The sequence below is a fragment of the Bos javanicus genome, chromosome 16, assembly GCF_032452875.1.
Source record: "Bos javanicus breed banteng chromosome 16, ARS-OSU_banteng_1.0, whole genome shotgun sequence".
NCBI classification, from domain to species: Eukaryota; Metazoa; Chordata; class Mammalia; order Artiodactyla; family Bovidae; genus Bos; species Bos javanicus.
In genome coordinates this window covers 49,762,419-49,774,797 of record NC_083883.1, presented here as the reverse complement: position 1 = coordinate 49,774,797, position 12,379 = coordinate 49,762,419, and positions in this window count along the sequence as shown.

Sequence of the window (12,379 nt, the reverse complement as noted above, 5' to 3'; positions counted from 1 at the left end):
GACCCCATGAATCGCAGCACGCCAGGCCTCCCTGTCCATCACCAACTCCTGGAGTTCACTCAGACTCACGTCCATCGAGTCGGTGATGCCATCCAGCTATCTGTTGTCCCCTTCTCCTCCTGCCCCCAATCCCTCCAAGCATCAGGGTCTTTTCCAGTGAGTCAGCTCCAGCAGAGATATTACTTTGCCAACAAAGGTCAGTCTAGTCAAGGCTATGGTTTTTCCGGTGGTCATGTTGGATTAGGGCTACTCAATGACCTCATCTTTAACTGCAATGATCCTGTTTCCCAACAAGGTCACATTCACAAGCGCTGGGGGTTAGAGCTTCAATATATCTTTGGCGGTGGGGGGGTGGGTACAGCCTTTAACAAGCCCTTACCTCCTGGGGCAGATGCAAAATCATAGTTTGTATTCATAGTAAGTCCTCAACAGGTTTTAGCCATTACTGTGCCTCTTCCTCCTCTTTATCATCATCATCACCATCACCATTATTACCATCAATGTCATCACCATCACCACCAGCAGCATCAACAGCATCATCAAGGGTCAAATCTTTGATAACAGTCAATTTCACAAGCAAAGGGCAGCCCCTGAATGACCAGGCAACACAGCAAAGGAGATGCTGTCACAAGAACCTCTGACCCTCAGGGAGCCCTGACTGTCAGCCGCTTTCCCTGCATGCCCAGCAAGGGTGTCTTGAGGGCACAGCTGCACACTGTTGTGTATGTTTCTCAAGAGCAGAACCTGCCCAGGGATCCATGCACAGGAGACTCAGGAGCAACTTCTTGGAAAGGGTCCCAAATGTGTTCCCCTCATCCATGTAAGCCGAAGTTCCAGCTGAAAGGCTCTGGGGAGGAGGTGGCTTGTTGAAGATGAAGATGTTGGTCTACAAAGTGCTCTGAGCTCCTGGGGAGCACTGCAGCTACACGGATGCCAGGGGGCATCATTCTCTCCATCTTTGCTGGGAAGGGGGGTGGCCCTAAGGGCTGCTTCTGTTCCTGGAGCTCTGGGGACTGTCCTGCATAATTAAGGGACCATCTTAGGAGGACCAAGCTAAAGGCCCTGTACTTCAAATTCCACACAAGCAGCTGGGAGAGGAGGCTGATGTTTGGGGGCTGAGGGTGAGTCTATTCAACAGTGCCCAGAGGTTATCCTGTTTCCGTGGGTCAGGAAGTCGGTGCCCTCAACCTTCTCCCCAGCCAGTGGCCGCTCTTCAGGCCAGCAGGTGGCAAATAGGCTGTGGGTGTGAATTACTGTGTCTCTCCTTCAGGTTTGCCAGGACCGATTTCTCCAAAAACTTGTCCAGGCTTCGGCGATCACTCCCTCCATTAAGTTAAATGTCTTTAATCTGGCTCATTTTGCAGCCGTTCATTTTCATCATGCAAAGGTCAGCTGTCACCGCACAAATGTTAGACTTAATTTGTTTTCCTGATGCACGTCATATCGGTGATAATTTGGCCCATTTTTTAATCATTTGCCAACGTGGAGCGGTAGGGGTCGGGCACTGACAACTGAGGTGGGGACCACGCGACTCTCTGGAAACACGCCAAATGGCAGAGGGGCTTGCTTCGAGGCAGTGAATTTCAAGAACCTTTGCCTCTTAGTCCCTGCAGCTCTGCAGATCTGCAGTGGTGACGGCGTGGATTGGGAGCCAGGAATCTTGGGGTGGATCGAATTGCTGTTTTTTCTCATGTATCAGTTTTCCAACATAAGGGTATCACTAGCCTTCTCAGCTTTCTGTTCTCCAGAGCAGGAGTTTGCGCTTTGGGAGCCATTCTTTCACTTTTCAAAGCAGAGAGCAGCTCAAGGAGACAAACGGGACCTCCCGATCCCTTCTGACCCCTCCCAGCCACCTCCTCCTCTGCTCCTCCTGCCTGTCTCCATCTCTGCTCATCTGCTGGAAGTTTCTGAGTTGAAGGCTGAGATGGAGGCTTTTAGGCTTTTCAGCAAGCTTTTCTACCTGCCTGAACTGGTAGGCGATGATTTCTCTGGGAAAGACTGGGAAGCACACCTGGGAGCTGCATGGGAAATAGAATTACATTATGTTCTCTTGGGCCCTTAACCTCCATGGAGAAATAAACGCAGACAGAAGTCAGAGTTCGTAGGTGCCACGTACTGAGTGTCCTGTTTCACCCATGCTCACACGATCACACATGGATGGGCTGGTGCAGGGCTGGGCACCTGGGAGGGTTTCTGTTCCTTATCAGATGCTGATGTCTTTCTCTACACTACCCACCTGATGGCCTGCAGCCCCTGAACCCAACTTGCCCCTAAACTAAACTTTGAGTTAAACTTGAAGTTTAACTCATGTCTCTAAACCAATACTTTATTCTACCCCACCCCCACCCCCAGGTCATCACTTGGACATCACCAGTCTGCACCCTCTTCCCACTGGGTCCACCCAGGTGCCCCCCCGCCCCCACCGCCCCTCCATGGCTCCTAGCCCACCTCCTTTTCCCATCTCTGCTCCTGTTGTCTCAGTGGATGGAGGCCATCTGTTTTTCTCACTGGATGGTGGAATACATCCTTTACCAGATATTGGTGAAGGTACCAACTCATTGGAAAAGGCCCTCAGGCTGGGAGAGATTGAAGGCAGGAGGAGAAGGAGATGACAGAGAATGAGATGGTTGGATGGCATCACCAACTTGATGGACACGAATTTGAGCAAACTCCGAGAGATAGTGAAGGACAGAAGCTTGGCGTACTGCAGTCCATGGGGTCGCAAAGAATTGGACATGACTGAGCGACTGAACAGCAACAACAAGCAGAATAGGTGTCCTTAATATAGGCCACCTTTGCATGTCAAGTATTTTGAGCTGAGACAATTGGGGAGAAGCAGACATGGGAAAAGCCCCCTGTCTACCCCCATTTACCTGGGGAGACTTCCTTCTCTGGGCTTCTGTGAAAATGCAATCAGATGATTTATTATGTTCCTGGCACACAATGTTCCTGGCACACAATGGGAATGCAGTTATTATGGGTGGGACCTGCACTTCCTTTCACTCTGCAAATGACTGAGCCTTGGAAATGTCATGGAGGGAACCGAAGGACTCCCACAGCCACCTTGCCAGGAGCCAGCGTGAGGAACTCTGCCTGTGGCAAAGGTCATGAGGAACGAGGCTCGGCCTACGCAAAGGCGGGATCGAGCCTCAGGAGTCCCCCTGGAAATTCTCGAGCATCTACCCCCAAAACCAGAGTCTGCCTACTTTACTGCTTTGTGGTCTCACCTACACCTCTGACTTTACGGGGTCTGTCCCCCACCACCTCTGTCTGAAAAAGAGTTAAATTACAGCTCCACTTAATAAAGTTCCTGGGCGTGACAAGAGTGTTTTAGTTCACAACCGTGAGAGGCATGAGATGTTCTAAACTGTCTGAATACATATTCCTTTGAGCAGTTAAAAGATTGATTAGAAATTGTATTGGTGAAGGGTTTTTCACTTGTTGGGCCAATGTTTGCTGCTAAGTTTCCATATCCCTTACCTACTGTGTCCCTGGCAGTGTATTGATTAATATAATTTGTGTATAGGAATGTAAGTAGTAGCTTTAATGTTTGTAACCTTGGACCCTTGAGTTAATTCTTTTCTTGTTATAGCCCACCACACCTTTGCCCTATAGGAATGCAGCTTTATCTAATGCTTTTGGACGGTGGCGCCTGACTTTAGAATAATCACCTTTAGAGAAAAATAAGTTTTCTGAAAAAAGGATCTTAAAATGTTGACAGGCCTCCAGGCCAGAAGATGATGTAAATCACCTAAACTTTTGCATATGATAAGTTTGCAGGAAGAAAGCCTGGCTTACTGCTGACTCTACCCCTTCCCCCATTATCCTCTATGCATAACTTAAGGTATAAAAACTACTTTGGAAAATAAAGTGCGGGCCTTGTTCACCGAAGCTTGGTCTCCCTATGTTGTTCTTTCTCTCACCTTCTGGCTGAATTCCCATCTGGGGCGGTGAGGCTTGTCAAGCCTACTAATTTTGCCTGGGCTTCTAAGATCTGACCGGGGAGGCCTTAGTGTCTCCTCTCCTTCGGGAGAACGGGAGGACGCCTGCGGCCTACGTAGGTGACTCAAATTCCTTATTTTGGAATTTTATTAGCTTTCCACGTAAACCAAGTTATTCAGCCTCTTTTCTCCACTAAATTTTCTCACTGAGCTATCCTTATTTAACCACCCTTTATATCCTTAATTAACGTTTAATTAAGCAATTGTTTCCTGATCCTCGCCGAAGCCGTCCCCGCTTCGAATTCCCTGGATCCACCGGGGCTGGACCCTGGCACCACCTCCTCCTCCTCTGATGAGCCTGCCTCCAGGAAATGCCCCTTCTTTGGTTTGGGACAGAGTGGTCCCCTGCCAGGGTGTACGGCCATCCTCAGGCATACTTGCCAAGCTGTGCACCCAGAGTACAGATACAAGCTGTGTGATTAGCAGATGCCTTCCCTGGGGCCACTAACAGAGACCTAATTCCCTCTCTTTGTGTCCTTTTGGAGTTGAGTCATTTTAACTGCCTCCATGCATGTGCCAGGACCTGGGTAAGCAACAGCTGGTTGAATTCAGCTGAATAGGAGGGTGATACTCTTTTTTTAAAAAAAAATTTATTTTATTTTGGCCACAAGGCATGTGAAATCTTAGTTCTCTGACCAAGGATAGAACCCATGCCCCCTGCTTTGGCGGCACAGTCTTAACCACTGGACTCCCAGGGAAGTCTCAGGAGGGTGATGCTCTTAAAGTTAAGAAATGGCCCTTCTCTTTCCTTTGATCACGGTCCTCCCTCCTGGGGAGTGCGGGGCCCCTCTGGAGTTTGTGGTCTCACATCAGACGAGGTATTAGCTTCAGGTGTCCTGGCGGAACAGTGGAGCGTAGGAAAGGGAAATCAATAAAAGATGTCTCAAATGGACTGTAGTATTGCTGGAGGCGGCCAACGATCCCACTCAGAGAACTCGTCTTGCTGACAAACTGAGAGCGAGACGACACAGCACCATTCAGAAGCGAGTCACCTGGCTGGCATCCTTCTTCCACTGGGTTCTCCATGGAACACCTGCGGAACAGATTTTGTTGTTGTTCAGTCACTAAGTCACGTCCAACTCCTTGCGACTGCAACATGCCAGGCTTTCCTGTCCTCCACTATCTCCTGAGAAGTTTTTTCAATATAAATGAGTTTATGGAATAGAAATGAATGCAAATAGGCAGGTGGGTGTGGCTGATAAAAAGACTCTTTTCTGTGCACTGGAATGATGTAAAAATGGCTTTGATCTTTTCATCTCAAGGATTGAAAGCTTGGGATTGAAAGCTTGGTAGGGAGCGTCGGTCAGATGGCAGGTGAGCTGGGGGTGCCCAACCTCAGTCTCTCTGCCCCTTCTTCCAGACGCTGATGTGTTGGACAGCTCTTGGCAGGGTGGATGAAGTCAATATCAGGCACTTCTGTGCTGGGAAGTGGTTTTGACTTGAGGGGTGATGGATGTGTGTGTTAAGGCAGTCTGAACTCGGCTTGGGAAAGAATTTCCAGACACAGAGTATTGCAGAGACGAGTGAGTTTATTAACAGAGAACAGAGATGATGAGGGCTCTGCAAGCACAGTGGGCTGACCTCCTGACAGGCCTGGGAATGTCGATGCTTTCTGTAGGTTAGTAGCCAATTTTGATAGCCTCAAGACAAAGAAAAATTCCTGGTGGAAGGTTGGCATTAGGTGATTGGTTAGGGCACTGTAAGGTTCTACTGGGGTGGGCTTTCTTGCCTAATTTGAGATGAGGAAGCCTACAGGTGATTATCAGGGGACTTTTGGCAATGGTTACACAGGGGCTCGGCCTTCCTAAGTGGCTCAGTGGTAAAGAATCTGTGCCAAGCAGGAGACCCAGATTCGATCCCTGGGTCAGGAAGATCCCCTGCAGAAGGAAATGGCAATCCACTCTAGTATTCTTGCCTGGAGAATGCCATGGACAGAGGAACCTGGCAGGCTACAGTCCACAGGGTCACAAGAGTCAGACATGGCTGAACGGTGAAAGCACCACCAAGAAGCTCAGTCAGCTCGAAGGTGACCTTGCTTCTGGGTTCTCTGTCTGTGGCCTTGGGGCAGGACTCCACTGTGTGGGTGGGTCTCTGAGTGTGAGAACTTAGCTGATGGCTTATTTCCCGGGGTCAGGCAACTGCTGTTCATCCTCACCTGGTCTGGAAGCCTGTGCGCTCCAGAGAGCAGCCTTAGGACCAAGCTGGAAGGTCTTGCCCAGCTCTGGGGCTTCAGGGAGGGTGGTTTTGTGACTGTCCTGACATTCTGGCAGGAAGCTCTTGTGAGTCAGGAGAGATGGACTTTTTCAAAAATAACCCATGTGTGTCTCAGGTTTGCAGTGTCTTGACACCACTAGCCTTTAATTAGCTGTGCTTTGCCATTGGGGACTTGGGGACGACCGCTTTGCAGGCTGCAAGTGACAGCTTTGAGTCACCAAGAGCAGCAGTGAGTGCAGAATGAGGGTATATGAGCTGGAAGGGACCCCAGGTCACCTCGTCCAAGACTGTCTATCTTTCACAGATAATTGGCCTCAGCCCAGGGAGGGACAGCGCTGGCCAAAGTCAAGCAGGGGGCAGAGGCAGACTCTTGAGCCCATCCAGGGCTCTGTCCTGAAACGCCTGCTGCCCATCGTCAGGGGCAGAGGGGCACCACATGGGATCACCCACACCCCCTTTAGTTCCACAGAGGGTGATGATCATCATTAGTTCTGATCGTGGAGGCTGATGCCCCTGTGACCTGTGCCCGGCCCATTTACCTTTCACTGGGGTGACCAGCTAGTAGGGCTTTGAAAGCTGAGTCCCCTGAACCTACAGCCTTTGTCAGGTACCCGTGCTTAGGTATGACATGGCTTTAACTCACTTTTTTATTAATGGCTAATGGAGTGGACCGTCTTGTGCTAATCGGCCATTTGTGTATCCTCTTCAGAGACATATCTACTCAAAGACTGCCTGTTTTCTAAGTGGTTATCTTTTCTTTGTTGAGTTGGGTTCTGTACGTACCTGGATAAAAGTCCTGTATCAGATACAGCTTGTGCAAATATTTCCCCCGTTCTCTGGTTTGTCTTTTAACCCTCTGGATAGTGTGTCCTGTGAAATATAAATACAAATGAGATCGAATTTACCTCGTTTTCCCTTTTGTCTCTTGTGCTTTTGGTGTCGTATCTGAGAAGTCACTTCCTGACCCAAGTTGTGAGGTTTACTTCTCTGTTTTCTTCTAAGAGAATGAGTGTTTTGGTTCTGACATGTAGGTCTCTGATGCAAGTTAATTTGTGTATTGTGACGTGAGGTAGGGGGAAATTTTTATTGTGCATGTGGACATCCAGTTACCCCAGCATTGTTGAAAAGCTTGCCCTTTCCCCATTGAATGGTGTTGGCACCCTTGTTGAAATCAATTGACCGTCAGTGTAAAGGGTTATTTCTGGACTCTGGATTCTATTCCATTGATCTGTATGTCGGTCCTTATGCCTGTACCACACTGCCTTGATTAATGTAACTTTGTGGGAAGTTTTGAAGTTGGGGAATGTCTGTCCTTCAACCTTTTTTCCTCCTTATCAGTTGCAGGTTTGGCGTCAGACATCAGTTCATGCCGCACCACAGACATTTTGGAATGCAACTCTCAGGTAGAAGATACCTGACCGCCATCATCCTTGACATCCCAGCCTGAGGAAACTGCTCTGACTTTAAGGCTGTTCAGAACAGAGCTCAGAGGGGCAGGGCCCCTCTTCCCACCCAGCCCTCTCCCTCACCCAGCCTCATGGTCCTCTTTGCTGGTCAGGCCCTCTCTGGCATGTGTTTATTTGGTGCTGGGTGATCCAGGCTGTGGTTGGTTGGCAGGGGCTGCGATGCCCACCTGGAAAGCCCACCATTTTCATGAGGACCTTCCATGAGTGACAGCCTGGCGGTGAAAGGGCCCATAGACTGAAGTCACACATGTGGGTAAAGTGACCCATGTCAGAGACTCCTGCCTGGAGGGCGACCTTGACAGGCAAAGGCTGTGGTTGAGGGAGCGAAGGGCAGAGATGAAGTAAGGTGGACCCACCAGCTCTGCCATGAGTGTCACAAGGCTGCTCTCCATCCATCCTCTGTGGTTTTACTCCAAACCATAAAAAAGGCAAGTTCCTCCCAACTGGAAGCTTTCATGTCTCATCACACTTAGTCCTGGCTATCCTGAACTAGTGATTTAATGAAAGGAAAAGGAAAAAGAAAGGGGAGGGGAGAAAAACAAGTTGCAAAGCTCTCATTTCATTTGACTGTCAGCCATCTCCAAGAAAATAGTTGGCAAATGATCTCCCAGTTTCCCATAAATAATTGCAAAAGCACCAATCATTTCACGGGTGTCAAGAAGCCCAAATTGTTTCTATTTGTAACTTCTCCTTTAAACAACCTCAAAATGTCACTCAGGTGTCGGAACTGCAGGCGATGGTCTTGAAGCAGGTGAAGGTTCCTTGGCGCGGCACTGGCATCTCACAGGAGTGAGCTCTGTGCTCTGGAGTGTTTGAGAAGGAGTTTCTGGGGACCTCACTCTCTGCCACCCCTGGGTCAAAGGGCGTGGCCCTTCCCCCTTTCCTTTGCAACCAGTGGTGTCAGCATCAGATAGAAGCAGCATCACATACCTCCAGGCCCAGGCCTGTACAGAGCGAAATGATCTCGGAAGAAGTGTGTTCAACCGGGCTTCTTAGAAAGGCATTCACAGTCCAGAGTCACCGAGAGGGCACATCCTTCTGGGGGAATCTGCTCAGGAGGGTTTCTGTTGGGGACACTATCTGGAGAGGCCACGTGGGACCCTGTCCACTTGGTGGATTTCCTTTTTTTTTTTTAACCACTTTTTCAAACATATATTTTTCTTAGTTTCCTTCTTTCTTTTTTCATCCCTCCCTACCTCCCTGGCTCTTTCCCCCTCACCTTTGCTTTCTTTCTTTCTTCCTTCCTTTTTTAAGGAAAGAAAGGTTTATTGCAGGGCCAAGCAAGGAGAGGGCTTCCCTGGTGGCTCAGTGGTAAAGAATCCACCTGCCAACGCAGGAGACACAGATTCAATCCCTGGTCCAGGAAGATCCCCTGGAGAAAGAAATGGCAACCCCCTCCCCCTAGTATTCTTGCCTGAAAAGTCCCATGGACAGAGGAGCCATGTGGGCTAGAGTCCATGGGGTCACAAAGAAATGAACACAACTTAGCGACTAACACCAACAACAAGCAAAGAGATTGGGTGGCTCATGCTCAAAATTGATGGATTTTGGTAGATGTTCATTTCCACTGCTGTGTGACTTGGTCCCTCAGTCAGGACAGGCATGCTGATCTGGAGGGGTGTGGCTGTAGGCTTGGGGGGGGCCTCTTGCCCCCTCTTGTCTGCAAGAAGTCGCTTTCACCTTATCAGCATCATCCGAATTTGCCTGCCTCTCCTGCTGCACCTGGAGGAGGCTTCTGAAAGCATCTTGAGCATCTAGGCATTTTTTTTTTTTTTTACTGCCTGCTTCTCTTGCTTCTCAAAACCTCTTTTCACTCCACTTGGTGCCCTTGTTCTCCTTTGGAAACGTACTTGCCTTCAGCTGTAAAAAAACCCCTATGTATTTTCCCCCCATCCTCGAGGTCGTCCGTGGTTACATCTGTCAGTAAATCATAGTCATCATCATATCCTAGATCTTGGGTATATTCCCCTAATCAGTGGGTTTATATGAAACTGCGGAGTAGCTTTGACCTAATGTTCTAAAGAAATCTCTGGGATATTACAGATAATCAGAAAGCCTTTGTTATAATGGAGAACTCACTGCTTCTTGGAGAAATTTCACATGGGAACATCAGCAGGAGCACCACCAGCGCCATGGCTGTTTCTGCCTTTTCTTCCCTGTCTCTCTTCCCTTCTTCAAATGTTTGGTGGCAGAGGAGCGACCGAGGGGCGCAGAAGATGGTGGTGAAAAGGGGGCCCCAGAGAGCAGATGTTCCTGAAACAATACCGGGAAAGCAAGCCGTAGGCAGAAAGTCTGTGCACCCCTCCTGTTCCGTCTAGCAGATGTGTGCTAAGCGTAGTTCACCCCACCACCCGCACTTGTCTGTGCTGTCGCCCAGTCGTGTCCGACTGTGTGAGCCCGTGGACTGTAGCCCACCAGGCTCCTCTGCCTCTGGGATTTTCCAGGCAAGAATACCGAAGTGGGTTGCCACAGAAAACTAAGCAGGTGTCAGGCCTGGATGAAGCTCAGCCTTGGAATGTGAGGGAGGCTAGCCACTCAAGTTACTTAAAGAAGGGCCGTCCGTTGATGGTGACTTCCCTAGGTAGTGCTGTGTCTGCCTCGTTCATCGGCCGATCTCTGAGCCAACCCCAGCGAGAGTAGGTGGAATAAGTGAATGAGTGGGGGTCTGAGGAGCTCCCTCAGGGCCTGTTTTCTGGGGCTGTCATCTCTTGTTTGCTTATGCAACCCAGCCCTGGCTCTGGAGCCTTCACGTGTCATTCACACACTAGCCTTCCTGCCCAGGCCTATGGCCAGCTGTGGCCTTAGCGTTTTGGGTCTGTGGGTTTTTGTATTAGTTTTCATTGCACTGTAACAGATGGCCACACATTTAGCTGTTTAAAATGACACACCCATGTGTTATCTCTCAGCTTCTGTTGGTCAGGAGCTCAGGCACGGCTTAGCTGGGCCCTCTGCTAGGTGTTCCACGTGAGGCTGCCATCACCCTGTTGGCTGGGCTGTGTCTGAAGGATGAAGGATCCATCTGAAGGATGGATGGGGGATGAATCTGCACCCAAGTTCCTCAGTCACTGTTAGGACGCATTTCCTGGTGGCGGCAAGTGTAAGGCCCTGGCTTCTTGCTGGCTGGGAGCTGGTGGCCGCCCTCAGGTCCTAGAGGCTGCCCATAGTCCCTGGCCAGGGGTACGGTCTCCCAAAGGCAAAACCAGGAGGCTGGGGATGACTGAGCACTACAGCCTCAGGTCCTCAAGGAGTCAGCTGGGCTGCTTCTCCATCAGTTAGCATCTGTGCTTTCTCGACTTCCATAACCTTTGTGTTATGTGGAAATGAGGAGGAGCTTCACGCCGTGAGATCAGACGAAGGGGTGCCATGGAGATCTCAGGGTGGGGTCAGCCAGGCCTCTCCTCCAGATGCTGAGCCAGACCCCGGCAGGTGAGGCCTGGGTCCTGGGGGAGGGGGCATCCTTGTGGAGGAGACAGGTGACAGGCAAGGGGGGGTCAGTGCAGGTGGAGATGGTGCCATGAAGGAAACCAATGAGTCAATGTGATGGAGACCGACCGGAGACATTGTTCCTTGGACAGATCGATTGGCTTCCCTGCAGGTGCCCCGGCAGCCCCAGAAGGTTGTGTTTATGGGGCTGTTGTGAGTTGGCAGGAGTGGCCGGCCTCAGTGCACACATGTTCCTACACTGCAGCCTCTGAACTTCTATCTTTCAGCCTCAGCAGCACAGAACAACTGTAACAGAGAACAAACCTAACTCCACGTGGGATCTATTCCTTTAGATCTAACCCTTGTGCTCTATTAGTTGTCAACCAAAAGAATAATAATGATGATGATGATGATGATGATGATGATGTAAGAGGCTGCAAAGAAGATAAAGTTTACTTGAGTATCTTAAGAATTGCAGTTGGGGAAACAGAGTCGGGTAACCTGGAAAGAGCATTTCAAGGAAGAGAAAGAGTCAGCGGCTTATGCAGACAGAGGGTCATGACTGGTGCTGGTCAGAAAATATTTGTCTTCATTGAGTCACACGCTGTCTCAGGGTCGGGGGTCTGACAGGGAGGTGGACTGTCCCGAGTTTCTGGCAGATGTTCTCGATTATCCAGGTCAGGTCAGCAAGTCCAACTCCACCCAGGCGGTGTCCCTTTCAGGGGCTCTGCCTGGGGGGGCTCTTTTAGCAACACTGACCCTGTTTTGATTTTCCATCCACAGAGGGAGTGGTTTGCCTTCTGCAAACCTTGGCAGTGTGTTCCCAGACCTCTCAGCCTTCCCCTGGCCATCTTTTGGTCTGAGGAGGCCCTTGACAGACTCACCTTCTTCTGAAGCCCACAGAAGCCTGCCCGCTCCTGTTTCCTGTTCCTGAACACCATAGCGCCACCTTTATTGTAGGTGGTGGCACGCACGACTGTCCCCTGTTGAGCTGGACACTCCCTCGGGGGAGTGTGACCCTGCACATCTTTTTACACCCGTGGTGTGCAGACTCCGGCTGGCCAGGCCAACTGAGGAGGCTGCAGGGCCATCCTGGCTGAACTGCTTGCTGGTTCTGGAGCCTCACTGTGGCCCCTTCCCCCACCCTTTTCTGAGCCTCACCCTCCCTTCTCTGTTGAGCATCAGAGGAACAGCTTGGACTCTAAAGTCTCCTGAGTTGGGGTCCTGCTGCAGGAAGTTCTTTGGGGAAACAGTTCTGTTCTCACATAGCCCTTC